The sequence below is a fragment of the Serinus canaria genome, chromosome 26 (genome assembly GCF_022539315.1).
Source record: "Serinus canaria isolate serCan28SL12 chromosome 26, serCan2020, whole genome shotgun sequence".
Lineage (NCBI taxonomy): Eukaryota > Metazoa > Chordata > Aves > Passeriformes > Fringillidae > Serinus > Serinus canaria.
In genome coordinates, this window is record NC_066339.1 from 2,042,519 (window position 1) to 2,061,384 (window position 18,866).

The 18,866-nt window shown below is 57.5% G+C and overlaps 2 long non-coding RNA genes across 3 annotated transcripts; both read right to left on the reverse strand.

The window, feature by feature from the left end:
* Positions 1–3,529: 3,529 nt before the first annotated feature.
* LOC127060828 (uncharacterized) lies at positions 3,530–12,272 on the reverse strand. 2 transcript variants are annotated; one of them, XR_007780206.1, is made up of 4 exons: positions 11,336–12,272; positions 10,567–10,859; positions 7,776–9,928; positions 3,530–4,268 (listed from the first exon to the last, which is right to left on the reverse strand). It is a non-coding gene; the product is annotated as an uncharacterized LOC127060828 (long non-coding RNA). The 2 variants fall into 2 exon arrangements; XR_007780205.1 differs by lacking the exon at positions 3,530–4,268 and having other exon boundaries at positions 6,761–9,928.
* Positions 12,273–18,344, reverse strand: LOC127060829 (uncharacterized). Its single transcript, XR_007780207.1, has 4 exons — positions 17,957–18,344; positions 14,603–14,745; positions 14,300–14,370; positions 12,273–13,076 (listed from the first exon to the last, which is right to left on the reverse strand). It is a non-coding gene; the product is annotated as an uncharacterized LOC127060829 (long non-coding RNA).
* Between the last annotated feature and the right edge of the window lie 522 nt (positions 18,345–18,866).

Genomic DNA, 18,866 nt, shown 5'->3' on the forward strand with positions numbered 1-18,866 from the left:
TCCTCTGGAGATCTTGGGGCTCCACCTTTGACAACATGAGGTCCTTTATTTGGGAGTGGTGGTGTGGGAAGAGGCTGGGATGGGTAAAACCAGTCTGGAACTGAAGAGCAGCCCTGAGACTGGAGAGAAAACATTCCCAAATGTGAGCGAGCGGTGGCAGGGAGCCAAAGAGCAATTGCAGAGAGAGGGGAGAGCCTTTCTCCAGGAGCTTCGCTTCCTGCTGGACTGCAGAGCCCTCGGGAGAGCCCCGTGGTGCTGCCAGCTGTGCCAGCCCTGCTCCGGGGCAGGGATGGACCACAGGGCCCAGGCTGGGTGCCAGGGCTGGCTGGGAGGGGCTGTTGGTCAGGGTGTGCTGAGCCCTGCATCCCCCGGGTCCTGTCAGGGTGTGCTGAGCCCTGCATCCCCCAGGTCCTGTCAGGGTGTGCTGAGCCCTGCATCCCCCGGGTCCTGTCAGGGTGTGCTGAGCCCTGCATCCACCAGGTCCTGTCAGGGTGTGCTGAGCTCTGCATCCCCCGGGTCCTGTCAGGGTGTGCTGAGCTCTGCATCCCCCAGGTCCTGTCAGGGTGTGCTGAGCTCTGCATCCCCCAGGTCCTGTCAGGGTGTGCTGAGCCCTGCATCCCCCGGGTCCTGTCAGGGTGTGCTGAGCCCTGCATCCCCCGGGTCCTGTCAGGGTGTGCTGAGCCCTGCATGGCCCAGGTCCTGTCAGGGTGTGCTGAGCTCTGCATCCCCCAGGTCCTGTCAGGGTGTGCTGAGCCCTGCATGGCCCAGGTCCTGTCAGGGTGTGCTGAGCCCTGCATCCCCCGGGTCCTGTCAGGGTGTGCTGAGCCCTGCATCCCCCCGGGTCCTGTCAGGGTGTGCTGAGCTCTGCATCCCCCGGTCCTGTCAGGGTGTGCTGAGCTCTGCATGGCCCAGGTCCTGTCAGGGTGTGCTGAGCCCTGCATGGCCCAGGTCCTGTCAGGGTGTGCTGAGCCCTGCATCCCCCAGGTCCTGTCAGGATGTGCTGAGCTCTGCATCGGCCCAGGTCCTGTCAGGATGTGCTGAGCTCTGCATCCCCCGGGTCCTGTCAGGGTGTGCTGAGCCCTGCATCCCCCGGGTCCTGTCAGGGTGTGCTGAGCTCTGCATCCCCCAGGTCCTGTCAGGGTGTGCTGAGCTCTGCATCCCCCAGGTCCTGTCAGGATGTGCTGAGCTCTGCATCCCCCCAGGTCCTGTCAGGGTGTGCTGAGCTCTGCATCCCCCAGGTCCTGTCAGGGTGTGATGAGCCCTGCATGGCCCAGGTCCTGTCAGGGTGTGATGAGCCCTGCATCCCCCCAGGTCCTGTCAGGGTGTGCTGAGCCCTGCATCCCCAGGTCCTGTCAGGGTGTGCTGAGCCCTGCATCCCCCAGGTCCTGTCAGGGTGTGCTGAGCTCTGCATCCCCCGGGGTCCTGTCAGGGTGTGCTGAGCTCTGCATCCCCCGGGTCCTGTCAGGGTGTGCTGAGCCCTGCATGGCCCAGGTCCTGTCAGGATGTGCTGAGCTCTGCATGGCCCAGGTCCTGTCAGGGTGTGCTGAGCCCTGCATGGCCCAGGTCCTGTCAGGGTGTGCTGAGCCCTGCATCCCCCGGGTCCTGTCAGGGACAGGGAGTGCTTGGAACACCTCAGCAGAGCTCAGCACCTGCCCAGGTTTCCCCCAGGTCGAGGGGCAGGAACAGCCCAGCCCTTTGGGAGGGGTGTGGGGACAGGGCAGGGATGCTGTGGGTGGTTGGGACAGAGGTGGCTGGAGATGATCCCCAGCAGGGTGAGGTCCCTGCTCCAGCCTGGACAAAGCCTCTTCCCATCATCATTCCAATTGCCACCAGCTCCTCTCTGATCCCTGGGCAAAAAATGAGGCAGGAGGAGCAAACAGGTGGCTCAGGGAGTGAGGGACCTCAGAGAGTGAGCATGGATCTCCACAGGCCCCTTTCCTTCCTCCTTCTGCTCTGGGAGAGAACAAAATCCCTCCATGCCTGACCCTGGGCTGCAGGCTGGGAATTGTGCCCCCCCCCCCCAGAACCTGGGGGCAGGGGAATGGCCAAACCTCTCTGAAGCTGCACAAAGTGATGTGATCCATGAGCCAGGTAAGGTCCTTCCACCCAGGACCCCGTGGGGGTGGGGGAATGCAGGAGGGGATGGAGCTTCCAACTCTAACCAGTGCAGGGCTGGCTGAGCTCCACGGGCTGGGCTGGGGCTGCTGGGCAAGGCCATGGGCAACCCAACTTCCCAACAGGCCACGGAGACGCAGGAATGGCAGGTGGGGGAATGGAGCTGGGGGAGGCTGAACCTCAGGTGGGCCAAAACCCTCTTGGGGGAGCACCAGGATCAGGTGTGGAAGAGTGTCTTGGTTTGGAAAGACAGGTGCTAAGGAAGGCAGGAGCCTACTCTGAAATGGAAAATGTAAACCCCCTCCCTCTGAATTATTATAGTTTTAAAATTAAGGGGCTCTCAGGCAAAGATATGGGAGCAGGAATAACAGTTCTTTACTAGGGAAGAAAATAAAAGGATAAAATAAACACTGCGGTGAACCAAACCAACCTTGCCAGAGCCAGAGCACAGCCTGACACCCTGTGGGTCAGGGGGCTGGCAGCAGTGCCACTGGAATTGTGGCTCAGCCCTCCTGCAGTGCCAGGGCTGGTTCTGCTGGAGCAGGGATCCTGGAGAAAGGTGCACTCTGCCTCTGAAGGGCCAGGGGCAGAGGCAGCTGCTGCTCCTCTGGGAAATCCAGTGCAGAAGCTGTGCTGGTGTTCCAGGATCTCCAGATTCTGTCCGGGTAGGAATGCTTGGCTCCTCCCCCTGGGCTCACATCTCCCAATGGGATGCTGCAGCTCTTATCAGCCATGCAGGGACATTCAATAGCCTGGTATCAGCAGGTGTCTCCCCGAGGGAGGAGTGGGTGTGGAAGAGATAAGGAAAACTGCCCAATGGACAGGAGACACCTGCCATACAGATGGCAAACAGAGTACATCTTGCCTGGCAAGCTGGGACATGAACAACAGTTCCTGGAGGGAGCAGAAATCCCGAAGGGGAGCAGGGAGGTCGGTTTATCAGAGGACTCCAAACCTTTTCTGGGCCCAGGTGTCCTCCCCCTCGCTGGGCAGTGCTCCTGGCACCGATGATCCTCAGCTCTGGGCGGTCCCAGGCACGCCTGGCCCCGGCAGCCCCAGCCCGGCCTGGCAGGGTTTGGGGTTTTGTCAGTGCCACCGCTTGTTTGGAGCTGCAAGACTTGGACTGCAGCGCTTCTGGCACGACTCTGCTGCTGGCCCGGGTCCCTTGGCTCTGCATCCCTAGGTGTGAATCCAGCCAAGTGGGAGAAGGGAGACAAGGGATGAGGACAGAGCCTGGCACACCCTGACACCAGTCCCTCTCTCTTCCCAAAAAAAAATCACCATTTTCCCCATCATCCCGGAGCATTTTTATTTCCTTTGCTTTATTTTTGAAGCCAAGGAGACACATGGAGCATCTGGGGACACAGGGCTGAGAGGGAGCAGGGCAGAAAGGCCCCGTGGGGGGGACAGTGACAGCATCCCTGGCTCGGGCATGGGATTAACCAGCAGGTGCACTTAAAGGAATTTTAATCAACAAAAGATGGGGCTGTCAGTGAAAACAAGTGCGAGGCTCTGGGGCACCACGCCAAGGGATGAGAGCAGGGTTTTTAATCTAGGAAAGTACCTGCTGGGAGGGAACAGCCTGGATGTGCCTGGGGAAAGAGCTGCATGCAGCCAGGGAAACCTGAGCTGTGAGAGGCTTGCCCCCGGAGCCAGGCTGCCCTGTGGGTGCTGCTGCAGTGGAGGGGGTGGGGAAAGGGATGGGTGCTTTGTGTGGGGTTGTTGGGATCCTCCACAGTGGGTTTGTGCCTCAGTTTCCCCACTCCTAAGTGGAGATGTTTGATCGGCCCTTTGAGATGGGGAGATTTGGTGAGGGGAATAAAGAGGGGCTGTTATCCCTCTTGTGGGATGTGGGATAAGCCTGGAGCACAGCCTGGGAGAGGGGCAGCAGGCGCTGAGCATCCAGCTGTGAGCAGGAAGGGCCAGCTCTGGGCAAGGAGGGGCTCCAGAGCTTCAGGAAGGGCCAGAGCTTGGGGAGCCCCCTCTATCCCCACCAGGGGCAGGTGAACCCCTGCATCCTCCTCTCAACCTGCACTCCACGTGGTGAAGGCTGCCTTGGCCTCACACCATGCTCACCTGGGGATGTTGGCAGGGGATTTTGGGAGGGGGAGGTTCCCTGGAGCCAGGTGTGAGTCCTCCTTCCCACTGCATACCTGTGGAAGATGAGGATGTCGATTCCCTGCCCCAGTCCCAGCTCTTAGTTGAGGATAGCTGTGCCTGCCACAGCCTGGGGACCAGGGGCTGCAGGGGGCTGAACTGGGAGCACTGGGCAGGTTCTGAACCCCCCCAGAGCAGCTCCCCAGCCCAGCCACATCTCTGGTGCAGCTGAGGTCACTGGCCACGGCCTTGGAGTGAGGATGGTGAAGGTAAGGATGGGATTCAAGGAGCTGTCCTGCTCAGTTTGGGATCAGTAGGATCCCATAAAACCCTTTTCCCCTGCAGAGCCCCAGCCCCATGTGCTGGATGTATCTTGACATCAGGTGGGGCCCCCACCCCAGCTCAGGGTGATCAGAGACCCCTGAGTCCAGCCTCTGTCCAGCTTCCTGGAACCTTTATTCATGGAACAGAATTATGGAATGGTTTGCATTGGAAGAGATCTTAAAGCTCATCCTGCCCCAGCCCTGCCATGGGCAGGGACACCTTCCACTGTCCCAGGCTGCTCCAAGCCCTGTCCAGCCTGGCCTTGGGCACTGCCAGGGATCCAGGGGCAGCCCCAGCTGCTCTGGGCACCCTGTGCCAGGGCCTGCCCACCCTCCCAGGGAACAATTCCTTCCTTATATCCCATCCATCCCTGCCCTCTGGCAGTGGAAGCCATTCCCTGTGTCCTGTCCTTCCAGGCCCTTGTCCCCAGTCCCTCTCCAGCTCTCCTGGAGCCCCTTTAGGCCCTGGAAGTGGCTCTGAGCTCTCCCTGAAGACTTTCCAGGCTGAGCCCCCCCAGCTCTCCCGGCCTGGCTCGGGAGCAGAGGGGCTCAGAACATCCCTGAGGCCTCCTCTGGACTCATCCAGCAGCTCCAGCCTTTCACCCCACCCTGCTCCCACTATCCCTGTTTCCACCAGAGCATCACCACACTTTAACCCTCTGGGACCACTCTGGTTCAGGGTCTCTCCCCAGTGGTGCTCCCATGCCCAGTGAGCTCCTGGGCTCTGTCCCAGCATGGCTCTGCCTGGAAAACTCTGCTCCCTGCACAGGGGCTGAGCCAGCCGTGGGGCTGGGGGGTGAATCCCCTGGTCCCAACCTGATCCAGCCTGATCCCAGCCTGATCCCAGTCTGGTCCCACTCTGGTCCCAGTCTGGTCCCAGTCTGGTCCCACTCTGGTCCCAGTCTGGTCCCAGCCTGGTCCCACTCTGGTCCCACTCTGGTCCCAGCCTGATCCCACGGAGATCTCCAGCTGCTGAACTCTGAGCGTTCCCTGACTGCAACATCCCTGCACGTCCCCTCCCCAGGGATGCTCCAGGCTCCCAGTTTTACTGCTGGCACAGAGGATTTTTGGGGTGGAGGGAAAGGGCTGGGGGTGCTCTGTGTACCCAGTTCCCACTCTTCTAACAAGATGCAGTCTAATAAATAACTCAAGCCCCAAGCAGAGTTTCTTTATCACCCAGGAATGAGCAAGCCTTGCAGCCTGGTTTTGGCCAGGCCATGCCTGCCTTGCACAGATTTATTTTACTGCTCTGGCTACTCAGAGCCAATGGCCTTAATCCCATCCCTGCTGGAGGGAGATCTCAGAGCCTACAAAACCTGGCCTGAGATGTTCTTTTTTCCCTCATCCCTGCTGTGCAGCATTGTAAGATGTGTTGAAAAGCCAGATAAGCCCGAGAGAGGCTTAGGAGGGGTGCCTGGGCTTCTGGGAATGGCTGAGCCCTGAAATGGTTTCCACTGGGAAACAGGCTCTTCCCACACTGAGCAGGGCAGGGGGGGATTTTTCCACTGCAGAACCCCATTTATCACCCACCCTAAATCGTCTGACTGCGAGCTGGGGATGGCATTTGTCCTGCTTCTCTAGATCCTGCTAGAAAGGAAGGATACAGCAGGATCCTGGGAATGCCTCCTGTTTTCCCCACAGCTGAGAGAAAAAGAAATGTAAAAATGCAGAGTTTCCCTGGAAAAATCAATCCCAACTCTGCACCCAGCTGCTGGAGCCACCACAAAGCCACTTGGATGTGGGTTCACACCTTGCCATGGGTTTTTGAGAGCCTTTTAATTAGCAGGCAGCACTAATCAGGGTAGGAGAGTTCCCCTGACGGAGTGTTGCAGGGCAATGCCTGATCCTGGCTCCTGGCACAGCTGGGAAACCTGGGTTCACTCCCAGCCTGCAGCGAGCTCTTGAGCAAGCAGGCTCGTGCCTCAGTTTCCCCATCTGGGTGTTCTCTCCTGGGGAATGCTGAGCTGCCAGGAGAATGTCTTTAGGAAAAAAAAAAAATTAAGGAGGTGTTTGTGTATTCTGCAAAAAGCAGCTCTGGGAGTCAGCTGAGGACAGTCCCAGCTAATTGGGAGGGGAGAGTTGGGTTTTATTTCCCTATTAGAGCTCCGTGAAGGCTGGGCTGGCACAGGGCTGTGGGCACTGCGAGGGGCTGGCACTGCCCACAGCCCCAGGGCCCCTTTTGCTGCATCTCAATGTCTATTTCTCTGAGAGATGACAGGAGGGAGAAGGAAAAACATGCTGCCAGTGTGGCAGCAAGGTTACCCCTCCTTCAATTGTCCCCAGCCCCCTTGGTGGGGACAGCTGGCTCCTTCCCAGCCCATGTCAGTGCCACGCGCTGAGCTTGGCATGGCAGGGAACACAGGGCTCCTCCCAGCCAGCTGGGGACCAGGGAAAACCTTGTTTTCCTCCTTTTACACTGGAAAAGGGCATCTTGGAGAGGTGCAACAAAGCCCCAAGGACCCGTCTGCTGCCTTCAGCAGCTCCCTCTGCATCCCTGGAGTGGGGATTTGCTCTTCCCCACCAAGCTGGTGCTCCTTCAGGGCTGAGACCCCACTGTTTCCTCCCCCAATCCCTTTTCTTTTAGCTGATTCATGGAATTTCTGCTCTGGCAGCAGCGTGTTGCTTTAAGCTGTTTACTCGAGTTCAGGAGGCGGCAGCTCGCGGGGTATTTTTAGCTCTCCGGGTAGCGGAGCGGGATTGAAATGCAGTCAGTGTTACAGACGCTGGGGCTGAATCAGTATTCCTGCACAAGCCTCTCCGTGCCAGCCTTCTCCATTGAGTGTCTGAAAAACCCAAGTTTCCATGGAGACCCAGCTCCAGGGCAACCCGTTTTCCTTGCAAAAATAATGATAATAATAATAAAAAAAAAAAAAAAAAGAAAAAAGGCGGCAGGTAGAGAGCGGGAGCTGGGGCTGGCCATGGGATGGCTCCAGGAGGAGGGTGGTGGCTGGGACCCCCAGTCCCTTCCTGCTGGGATGCTGGGGCTGTGGGTGTGGGTGGGAAAGGCTGGTGAAGGTGGTTGGGTGTGGGCTGTGCTGCTCGATCCACCCCAAGCCCCTTAAGTGGGTTTTGGGGGCTGGGTGTGCTCCCTGGGGGTTTTGCTGTGGGGGAACGGGGCAATGTGGTACCAAGGTTGGGTTTGGAATGGTGGAAACAGGAATTCTGATTTAGCTCATTAAGTTCCTGGAGATGTTACCCCATCTCCAGGTACTTCATGAGCAAAATCAGGAGATTTCTTACCCAAGTTGGAGCTGTGGTGTCTTCTGCCTCAAGGCATCTCTGAAAGGGCTTTCCTGGGGCAGGTTTGTCTCCAGTCCAATAGGTGGGAGCAGAAACGCCCTCAGAGGACAGGAGGATGCAGGTGGTGGCCCAGGGTGACACCACAGGGCTGTCTTGTCTTGGTTTGCTTGTTGGCCAATGTAGAGACATCAGCCACGAGACTCTCCCATGGAGAAGAGACCGAAATGTTGGGTTCTCTGTTATTTTCTAGCTTGGCACTTGGCATTTCCTCCTTCATCCCCCCTCTTGCTGCATCTTCCTTGGTAAATTGGAGGGGAAAAAGGGAAAATTCTTCATTCTGGCAGGAATTTTCTCTAATTTCTCCAGCCTGTGCCCAGCCCTGTGGTCAGGACTCCCCCCAGCTGGTGCAGTGACAGTGCTGGGTGGCAAAGCAGGAGAAAACCCAGTGCTCCCAGTGTGGCACTGGAGAAGATCCAGCAAGAGGGACCCACCATGAGGTGGCTGTTTGGTTTTCCCAACAAACACAGCATGATTGGCCTGGGGACTTTTCCAGTGGCACTCTTGGGGACCCTCCTTGGTGGGCTGTGGGCAGGGGTGAGATGCTGGACCTGGGGCTGATCTCTGCTCGTGCAGCTCCAGCTCTGGGGTCCTGCCTGGGGATGATTCTAAATGAGCCACAGATCCAAACTGGAGCCACAGCATTTCCTGCCAGCTGTTTTCCTCTGCTATGGTGGGGTTTTCCATGTGGTGATCCAGCATGTGGGAACCTTGAGTACCTGACCTGGAGCAACTTGTAGCTGCCCCAAAGGAGGCTGAAAAGCTTGAGGAGATCGAGGACAAAGCCGAGGCCAGCTCCTGGTCAGCCCCAGCACTGCCTCCCTGCACAGGAATGCTGCATCTGCAGGGACAGTGAGATGGAAATGCTGGGCAGGGATGGACCATCTCTGGGGGATGAGCTGCTCCCGGGAGCAGAAGGCTCCCCAGACCCAGATGTCCTGCTGAGATCTCTGTCCTAGAGGTGCCTGTGAGGGCAGGTGGATCCAAGGAGAGGTGGGAGGCTGCACAGAGACACGAGCCACCAAACCTCTGGTGCAATCAGGCGCTTCAAGGCCACGTTGTCCACAGCACAGTTCATTATTTTGATTTTCCAAACCAGTCATGAGCAGCCGTGGTTGAACAAATTGCTCCATTTTCAAAGCAGAGTTTATGCTTTGCCATCCATTACCTGGGGAAAAATCCTGAAATCCCATTTGTGGAGAAGCTCCCTCACTTTCTCAGAGGTGATTTCATTAGAAGAGCAATGGGTGTTTAACATCCTGTGTCCTCCGAGCCAAATCCAACTCACAGACTTGTACCAAACCAATTTTTGCTGCAGCTCCTCTCAGCCTGATTGATTAACATTTCTGCCCAAGCACAGAAATGTCCTGTGGAAAGGCTTCTTTTGATCTAAGAACTCTTGTCATCGGCTTTTTTTAATGGAGAACCACTTCCACTGGCACTAATTGCTGCTCCCCCAGCCCTGCCCTGTGCTCAGCATGCCTGAAACTGTTCCTTTCCAACAGATTATTTTCTAGGATTGGAAACAGCTGACACGATGGGATTTCATCTCATTCACAGAGAATTTAGGCAGACTTGTTCCTGTTCAGGCCGTTTGGGATGTTTTCCTTGTTCTCGGTAATAAAATAGAGGAAAAAGTCATTTTTCTGTCCAACTCCTTGCTTTTTGTAGTCTTGGAAACTGTGTTGTTCCCCACGGAGTCAGGGGGGTGCTACCAGAGGCACTTTGGTGCTGGAGGGCTGTGGTTGGATCGTGGATTTGGCCGAGGTTTGGGACAGGCCTGGAGAGGGCCAGCCCTCCCTGTGCTGCTGGGGTGGACATTCCTCCGGGATGCAAGGTGTGATCTGATCCCCTGGGAATGCTGTCACCACAGCAGGAGTGTCCCAGAGAGTCCCCTTCTCCCTGGGTCGGGGACCACGTGCCAAGGGCATTCTCTGAACGCTGCCAGAGGCTCTGTGGTAACCGGGGGCTGATTTCGTGCTTGTCTGAGGCTGCATGAAACAACTGCAAATGAATTCCTTCTTATCCCTGCCCGGGCTGCTCCACTCTCAGCCTTTGTTTTCTTCCCAGCATGAGCAACTCCCTGCCTTGGCTTCCTGCTCCCAGAAAATGGTATTTGTGAACAGCCTTCAAGGAAAACAATCAACCAACCAACCAACCAACCAACCAACCCACCCACCAGCCAACCAACCCACCACCCCCGAAACCAACCAACCAACCAACCAACCAACCAACCAACCACCCCCCAAACCAACCCACCCACCAACCCACCCACCAACCAACACCACCCAACCAACCAACACCACCACCAACCACCCACCAACCAACCACCACCCCCCCAACCAACCAACCAACCAACCACTAACCAACCAACCACCACCACCCCCCCCAAACCAACCCACCCACCAACCCAACCAACAACCAACCAACCACAACCAACCACCCACCACCAACCACCAACCCACCAACAAACCACCACCCACCACCAACCAACACCACCCCAAACCAACCAACCCACCACCACCACCAACCAACAACCAACCAACCAACCACCAACCCCCAACCAACCAACTAACCAACCCACCCACCACCCAACCAACCCACCACCCCCGAAACCAACCAACCAACCAACCAACCAACCAACCAACCAACCAACCAACCAACCAACTAACCAACCCACCCACCAGCCAACCAACCCACCACCCCCGAAACCAAACTGCAGCACTCCACTGACTTTATTTCAGCAATCTGGCTGAGTTCTCCAAGGGGCCACAGGCTCCCTTGGAGAACTCAGCCACAGCTTCATTCCAAGGCTGCACTCAATGTTCTCACAGGTGTTTTCCAGCCTCAGAGATTCTGTGGTTCCCAGCAGTGATGGGAAGCAGGGGTGGCCAGACAGGAGTGGCCAGAGGCAGGTGATACACTCGATGAGTTTAAGCCCTGCTGGGAAGCATTCTGCACTAGAGCACGGAGGGTGCAGGAGACGCGGCCAGGGGAAGAGTGGAGAAGTCCAAGGAGCAGCTTTCACTATGGATCATGGAATGCTTTGGGTTGGAGGGGACCTTAAATCCCATCCCATTCTACCTCCTACCATGGGCAGGACACCTTCCACTAGCCCAGGTTGCTCCAGGCCCCATCCAGCCTGGTCTTGGACACTTCCAGGGATGGATGGCTGCTTCCAGCTGGAAGAGCTACCATCTCCTCCCAGACTGGCAGCAAAGGGAAGGCCAATGGTGCCCAAGCAGCTCTGCCAGGCTGCAGCAGCTCCTTGCAGGGCCAGCCACCATTGTCCCCTTTAAATGTGTTTCCACTTGCCCTGCAACCCCCCCGGCCCCTCTCCAGGCGACCCCACCCCCTCCAGCCCCTGCTTTGCATTTATAGCTGCCACTTGCAGCTCTTTTGTTGTTTTCTGCTGTTCATTTAAAAAAGGCAGCTGACACCATCTCACTGTTCATGGAAGGAAACTATTTAGGGACACAACCAGTGGGTTTTGGAAAACTTACCATAATGGGAGAGCTGCGGTTCTGCACCCTCCCTGCTCCCTGCCAGCCAGCTCTGCTCAACAGGACACTTTTAATGGATGTTAACAACTCCAAAAAATACCAGAGAGCAGTTTCAGAGCAGAATAATTGGGAGTCAGCTGCAGCTGGGGGCTCTTCGTGCTCCCCCAGTGTTGTCCCTCCCGGAGAGGGACGTCACATTCCCGTCACTGGTTTGAGTGCCCTTGGAGCCAGTCGGGTGTGTTGAAAGCTAGGGTGAGCTGAGGAGTTTGGCAGGGCTGGGATTTGTGGGGAGAAATGGCTTTTTGAGAGACTGGGGCTATAAAACAACTCATCTGGAGCAGAACTTTGGAAGAGATATAGGGAGGAGAAGGGAAGGGGCAAGTTCTCCTCTCTGGTCTTGGCTGTGGCCATGATGGGGGGGTTGTGTTGTCTCTGTGCAGCAGAATGAGAGCTCCTGTATAGGGATAAATTGGGGATAGATGGTGAGGAACCCCCTCGATGTCCCCCATCCTCTGCTAAAACCCCTCAGGAGACACTGTGGATTACAATCCCTGTCTGTGGGGCTGCTGCTCTGATCTCAGGCAGCCCCTCCTGCCCCTTGCTTGGAATTCTTGGGCTTTTGCTTCTAAATTTAGCCCTCTTGGGCAGGAGGGGTATTGGAGGAGGGCAGATGATAGATAAGGAGGAGGAGAAGCACTTCTTTCTCTCTGGGTCCATTGTCTAATCAAAGGGAGCCCGACTTTAAAGGCTCCTTGTTCAGCCGACAGGGAACATCCATCATTAAAAATGTTCAAGGGCTTTTGTTCCTCAGTACCTCTTTGAAATTGCTGCCAATGACCTGGCTTGGAGGAACCTGGTCTAGTGGAAAGTGGCCCTGCCCGTGGCAGGGGGTTGGAACAGGATGGGCTTTAGGTCCCTTCCCTCCAAAACCATTCCAGGATTCTAAACAGAGCCTTGGCTGTGCTGCTCCTTCCCCTCCTTATCAGCCCCCAGGCAACAACGGGGACCCAGCTCCTAGGAAAAGGAATTTAAATGCAGGAGTTCTTTGGGCTGGGATCTCCCCACTTCAAAATGCAGCATGCAATACGATTTGTCTTTTTTTCATGTTCAGCCCCTCTCCCCATTTCCCTCTGGAACTGCACAGATGTTGCTGGAGCCAGAGAGGCATTTGGGGATAAACCAGGGATGTTTTCCTCTCTCTGGTGTGTAAAAAGGCAGCTGCTGGTGGGTATGGCCGTGGTCCTAAACCAGCTGTAACCAAAACACCAAGCCCGGAGAGGGAGGTGATGCAAGGCGGGGTTCAGCTCGCAAATCTGCACCGTCTCTTTGGGCCGCCGTGGTTTATTAGGGTCAGGACCCGCTTTTGTCCCCTCCGATGGACAGCTCTGGGGGCAGGATGGGGCCAGGACGCTCTGCAGAGGACTCAGCTGTGGCTGCGGGGGAGCTGCGGGCAGGAAGGGGCGGTGGGCGCTCCCGCCCGTGCCCGGGATGCTGCTCTCGGCAGATCGATGCTAATCCCGTTGTCTGTGCTGCAGAGCCGGAACGGCCCCGAGGGCGACGGGCAGGAGCGAGGGGTAAAGCGAGATGGCTCCCGAGGCCCTCCAGTCCCTCCTGGCTGCCAGCTGAGCCTAAAAGAGGAGCAACAAGGAATCCTCAACTTCCACAGTGCGCGTGAAGCTGCTGTTGAGGGAAGGGCTCCTGTCTCTGGTGGTCACGGTTTGCGCCCATCCTCAAAACCTCACTGGAGGGAGGAAAAAGGAGAATTTTCTTAGTGAGTTCCCTCGTTTGTGACCTCCATCCTTTGTGAGCCCCAACATTTACTTACGGCTCCTCTCCCCACATTTCATTGCTGCTTTTTCCCTTTCATTGCTGTACGTTTTCAGCCTGCAGGATAAAATCACCTCCGGAGCTGCCCCCACAGCTGCCCCTCTCAACACCCCAGTGCTGCTGCATTCCCATGCCATCACACCCTTCCCAAGACGCGGCAAGAACCATTCCCTGGGTTTATCCCTCCAGATTTCCCCCGTGGAGGATGCAGGTGGATGGGTTTTGCCTGGCCTGATTGAAATTCGGCTCAGCCCACCCTGCCTGGCGATCAGTCCCGCGATCCGCGCCCCGAGCGGCGGCGGAGCGGCTGAAACAGCCCCGAGCAGCCCCGGCCGAGCACACCGGGCTGGGAACGGGCGGGATCTGCAGGGCTGGGGGGGTAATTAACCTAATGGGGGAGAAAATTGCTGCGAGGGGATGGGAATCATCCATCCGTCCCTGTGCCCGAGGCGGGCTCGTGGGCACGGGTGGCAGAGGATCAGGTCGCCAGCCCCGCTCCTGCCACCGCTGCGCTTTCCAGCCTCGGGCGCATCATTTCACTCCCGGATTCAGCTTTGATAGCCCAAACCAAGGCTGCCGGTGAGCTCTGCCTCTTCCAAAAGGCTGCTTTGGCTTTTTCCTTGGATTCTGCTCATTTTTTGTGGTTGGAGGAGCCCATTGTGTTCGGTAACTTTGACTTCCTGCATTAGACAGGCCATAAAATGCTGCGTGGGGCTGAGCCTTATTATTAGCATTTATCGCTGCGGAGGGAATGGGCTCGGCGAGCACGGCTCCATGGGTGGGGAGCTTTCTAAAGCAATCACCTACGGCCATGCAACCTGTTATGAAAGCTCTGCATAACCAGGAGGAATTTGTTATGTTGGTAATTAGAGGAAAATCAACCTCTCTTGACAGAGAAGAGCCCGGTGTGTTTGTTCTGGGAATTAGGGGGGTGGGCACGGCTGCTGGAGGTGTTTCCCCCCCATGTCAGGGTGGTGGTGGGGATGGTGGATGTTGGCAGCCCAAGGAGCTGTGTTGGCTCCTGTGCTGCCTGCCAGGAGCAGGGCTGGCTGCCTGGCTCTCCTTGTGGGCACAGGGTCCGTGCTGGGGGTAATTCCTATGTAGGAGGAAAAGGCAGTGCTGAACTCTTGATCATACCTTCCCCAATCATCGTCCGCTTCACACTGTGCCCTGAGGGTGGTCTGGGCTCAGAGCTGCCTCCTCCACCCCTGCTGAGCAAGAGAACACTGATTTTTAGCATTGAAAGCTCTGGTCTGGGCAGGATTTTATGATGTGAGGACATAAAATGGGACCCAGGAGGCCAAAGCCAGAGCGGGATTTGGTTCGGGGTAGAAGACAAGAGCCAGGAGAAGCCTTGAGACAGGGGAAGAGCAGGAGATGGGCACTGGAACAGACTGCCCAGGGAGCTGTGCAGCCTCTCTCTGGAGATTCCAAACCCACCTGGGGTTCCTGTGTCCAACTCTGCCTTGGCTGGGGGTTGGACTGGCTCATCTCCAGATCCTCCCAGCCTGACCAACCTTCCACCCTTCTGTAGTTCTGTGAGAGCTGGCAGTGGGATGGGCACAGGGTCAGGGCAGCACAGCCTGGAGGGCAGTTTGGGAAGGGATCAATGAGCACCATGGTGGCTGGGATGGTCCCAAGGAGCAGGACAAGAGCAGGACAGATTTAACACAGGAGCCACAGCTTTGGTCTCCATCCCTCTGCTCCCTGTGCCCACCTCCAGGGCTTCTGCCCACCTTGCCCACCTCCCCGTGGCTGTCAGCTCTGCCCCTGCACCACTGGGGGACAGTGCCACCACCTCCAGCCACACCAGCACCTGTCACCACTCAACACAACCCCAAAGTGACGATCTCAAGGGCTTCTCTAGACCAAAACTCAGTGCAAAGGGCTTTGGGGGAGGCTGGATTTTTGCTACACCTGGATATATTTTTCCTCCCTCCTGCACAGTGGTGCCTGGGGAGGAGAAAGGATGGCAGGACCTGAGGAGCTTTGGGGCTGGATCCAACCCTGCAGCAGCACCTGCAGGACCTTCCCTGCTGCTGGAGAAAGGCAGTGCAGGGAGAGGGAGAGGCAGGGGGACAGGCTGAACTCCTGGAGACAGTCAGACCTCACTCCCCTCTGATTTGGTTTAAATTAAGCCATCTGGTCACATTAAATGGTAAATTATCTCAGCTGCTGCTCCTCTCCCTGGGGGAACAGAGGCCGTAGGGGAGGGGGAATGCTGGAGGGCTGCAGCCCTGGCCCAGGCCCTGAGGAGATGGCTGTGATCTCCCCCTCGGTGTCCCAAGAGCCAGTCACCTGGGAAGATCACAGCCCTGCTCCACTGGCCTTGGAGGAGGGTTCAGAGCCAGTCTCAAATCCATCTAATCAAGCTGAGCATGGTGTGCCCTTCCCTGTCTGGTGTCCTTGGGAGTCCTTTCCCGGGCAGCAGCACCAGATCAAGTGATCAGAGCTCTCACCACGATGCTGTGGCTCAGAGAAAGGAGGGGAGGCAGTTTCACCAGCATAGAGGGATGGAGCAGCCATGGGCAATGACAGCCCGAGGCTGGAGCAGGACCCAGATTAGCCCAGGGTGGGATTTTGCTCCATTTCTGCCTGTTCCCCATTGTTACCCTTCCTGGTTCTCCAGGGATGCCTTCAGCCTGCCCTGGGTGGGCACCCGTGGTTGTGGGGGGGGACCCTCTTCTCTTAGGGCAGCTCAGAGGCTCACCCAGACCCTGCTGGGGGTCCCAGCCAGGTCCCCTCAGCGTGGGCTGCCAGCCCCTGGCTGAGCTTCCCTGGCTGCCCTCTGCCCCTGCCACGCTGGATGTCACCTGTGCCAGTGCCATGGAACCCTGGAATGCTGTGGGTTGGAAAGGACCTTAAAGCTCATCCTGTTCCACCCCTGCCATGGCCAGGGACACCTTCCACTAGCCCAGGTGGCTGCAAGCCCCAGCCAGGCCTTGGACACTTCCAGGGATCCAGGAGCACCCACAGCTGCTCTGGGCACCCTGTGCCAGGGCCTGCCCACCCTCACTGGGAAGAATTCAAGATTTCCTTCCCAATATCTGTGTATTTCTGTCCTCTGACAGTTCGAACTCATTTTCCCTTGTCCTGTCCCTGCAGTTCCTGATGAGGGGTCCCTCTCCAGCTTCCCTGTAGCCCCTTCAGGCCCTGGAAGGAGCTGTGGGGTCTCCACACACCCTTCTCCTCTCCAGGCTGGGCATTCCCAGCTCTCTCAGTCTGTGTCACACTTAGCAACAAATCGAGCTGCCACCTCTCTATCAGTGCAGCCCCCCAAACCCAACACCCCAAACCCAGCCCCCCCCACCAGAGCCTGTGGCCCGGGGAGGACACGGGCTGTGGGTGCCCATTGCCAGCTCCTCACTGAGACCTGAGCCATCATCTCTGAGGAGCTGTGAGCTCTCTGTGCAGGGCTGTGCCAGGGACATGCCAGCTGGTGCCCTGTGCCACCAGCACCCTCAGTGGGGACAGCAGCACTGGCAGGGAAGGGCTGGGAGATCAGTCCTGGGGGGAAGAACTGGAGTGGAAGAAAAAGCAGCAGGAGGTACAAGGGGCATTCAGGGCCCCAAAGTGCCTCTGGGTGCTGGTAAAACTGCCCGGGGAAGCCAGGGCAGGGATGGATGCTGGTCCTCGAGGGAGGATTTGCTCACTCCAGTGTCCCAGCAGTGTCTGTGTCCCCAGGTCCCCAGTGCCCCTGGAGAGCACCTCTGTCCAGCTGTGCAATGCTCACTGTGGCTCTGAGCATGCAAAGGACACCCACTCTGCCTGGGATCAAAGTGGGTAGGATCACAGAATTCCCTGAGTGGGAACGACCCTCAGGGACCACCCAGTCCAACCCCTGCCCTGCACAGACACCCCAAATCCCACCCTGGGCATCCCTGGCAGCGCTGTCTGAACTCTCCTGGAGCTCTGGCAGCCTTGGGCTGTGCCCATTCCCCGGGGAGCCTGGGCAGTGCCAGCACCCTCTGGGGAAGAACCTTCCCCTGATCTCCAGCCTGAGCCTGCCCTGGCACGGCCCCAGCCCTTCCCTCGGGTCCTGTCCCTGTCACAGGGAGCAGAGACTGCAGCTGTCCCTCTGCTGTCCCTCAGCTGTCCCTCTGCTGTCCCTCAGCTGTCCCTCAGCTGCCCCTCTGCTGTCCCTCTGCTGTCCCTCAGCTGTCCCTCTGCTGTCCCTCTGCTGCCCCTCAGCTGTCCCTCTGCTGTCCCTTGGGAGGATGTTGCAGACACCAATGAGGCCTTCCCTCCTCTCCTTCTCCAGGCTGAACAGACCAAGCCCCCTCAGCCCCTCCTCATTAGGCCCCTCCAGACCCTTCCCCATCCTCATGGCTCCCATTGGATGCTCTCCAGTGGCTTCACATCTCATTTACATTGTGCTGCCCAAAAGGTCCCAGGACTGGAGGTGAGGCTGCCCTGGGGCAGAGCAGAGCTGAGCAAGACAATCCCTGCCCTGGCCAGGCCAAGGACGCTGTAAGGAGTGACCAAGGCCACCTCCCTGTTCTCCTCCCTTGTCCTCTCTGTCCCCCCATCTCTCACACCCCTGTCACACTGCTCTGAGCACAGCAGGTGCTGTCACCTGGCTCTGCTCTGGCCCACGTGCCCAGCTCTGGCTTGCAGCAGCTCTGGGTGTCCTGGACCTCCCCCAGGAGCACCTGGAAGCAATCCAGCCTCCCAGAGCTCCTGGCAGCGGGGCTGGCTGCTCTGAGGGCTCACTGGGGGCTGTCCCAGTGACCGACCTGGCCATGGGAGGGAGGGGTTACATCCAGAGTCCAGGCTGTGGCACTTGACACTCACCTGATAAAACTTTTTCTGAAGCTGTAGGGTCTCCTCTCCATGTCCTGGGTGTCTCCTGGGGTCAGGCTCTCCCTCTGAGGGGCATTTTGGGGCCTCTCACCCCATCTGTAGCTCTGTCTGTCAGCCTGAAGCTCATGGGTGCTGCTGAGCTGACAGAGCAGGATCCTGGATCCATCCCAGACTGATTTGTGCTGAAATCCAGGTACAGGAGTTGATGGAGAACCTCCAGGGCTGGATGTGCAACAGGACTTTCAAAGGACCCCAGCTGAGAAGTTTTACAGTGAGCCACAGCTTCCCATCCTCAGCCCTTCTGTCCCATCTCCCAGGAAGGATTTGGGGAGATTTTTCCCAGCAACAGCCAAATCCTCCCAGCAGCTCCAGGCTGCACTTGAGTGAGGTGTGAGAAACCACCTCAGTGCCAAGGGCAGAGCCCAGGGAGGAAGGGGCTGCACCAGCTCACCCAGTTTGGTTTGCTGGGCATGCTCTGAGTGTGTCACTGGTGGTTGCTGTGGTTAGAACCTGATTGCTGGCAGCCTCAACTTCGGGGCCATTTTGCACCAAAAAGGAGCAGCCTGGGTCTCTTAAAGCATTTTGGAGAGATTTGAAGAAATATAGAAGCTCTGAGTATGTTCAGGCCCTGGGATTTGCTCCTGTATCTTGTGCTACTGCACCTGCCCGTGGGACAGTTTGGAGGAGCTTTAATGGAAATCCAGCTTGGACTCTGGTGCAGAAATCTCACCAGTGAAGCCTTGGGGCTGATTAAAACCTGGTTGCAGGTTAAAATCCTGCCTGGGCAGAGGGGCTGGGGAGCTCCCTGGGAGGCAGGGCCTCATCAGGGATCTATTCCCTCAGAGGGATCCCCATTTTCTTGTTTATAATGTGCTCCTGTCTTCATTTTCTGCTGGATCCT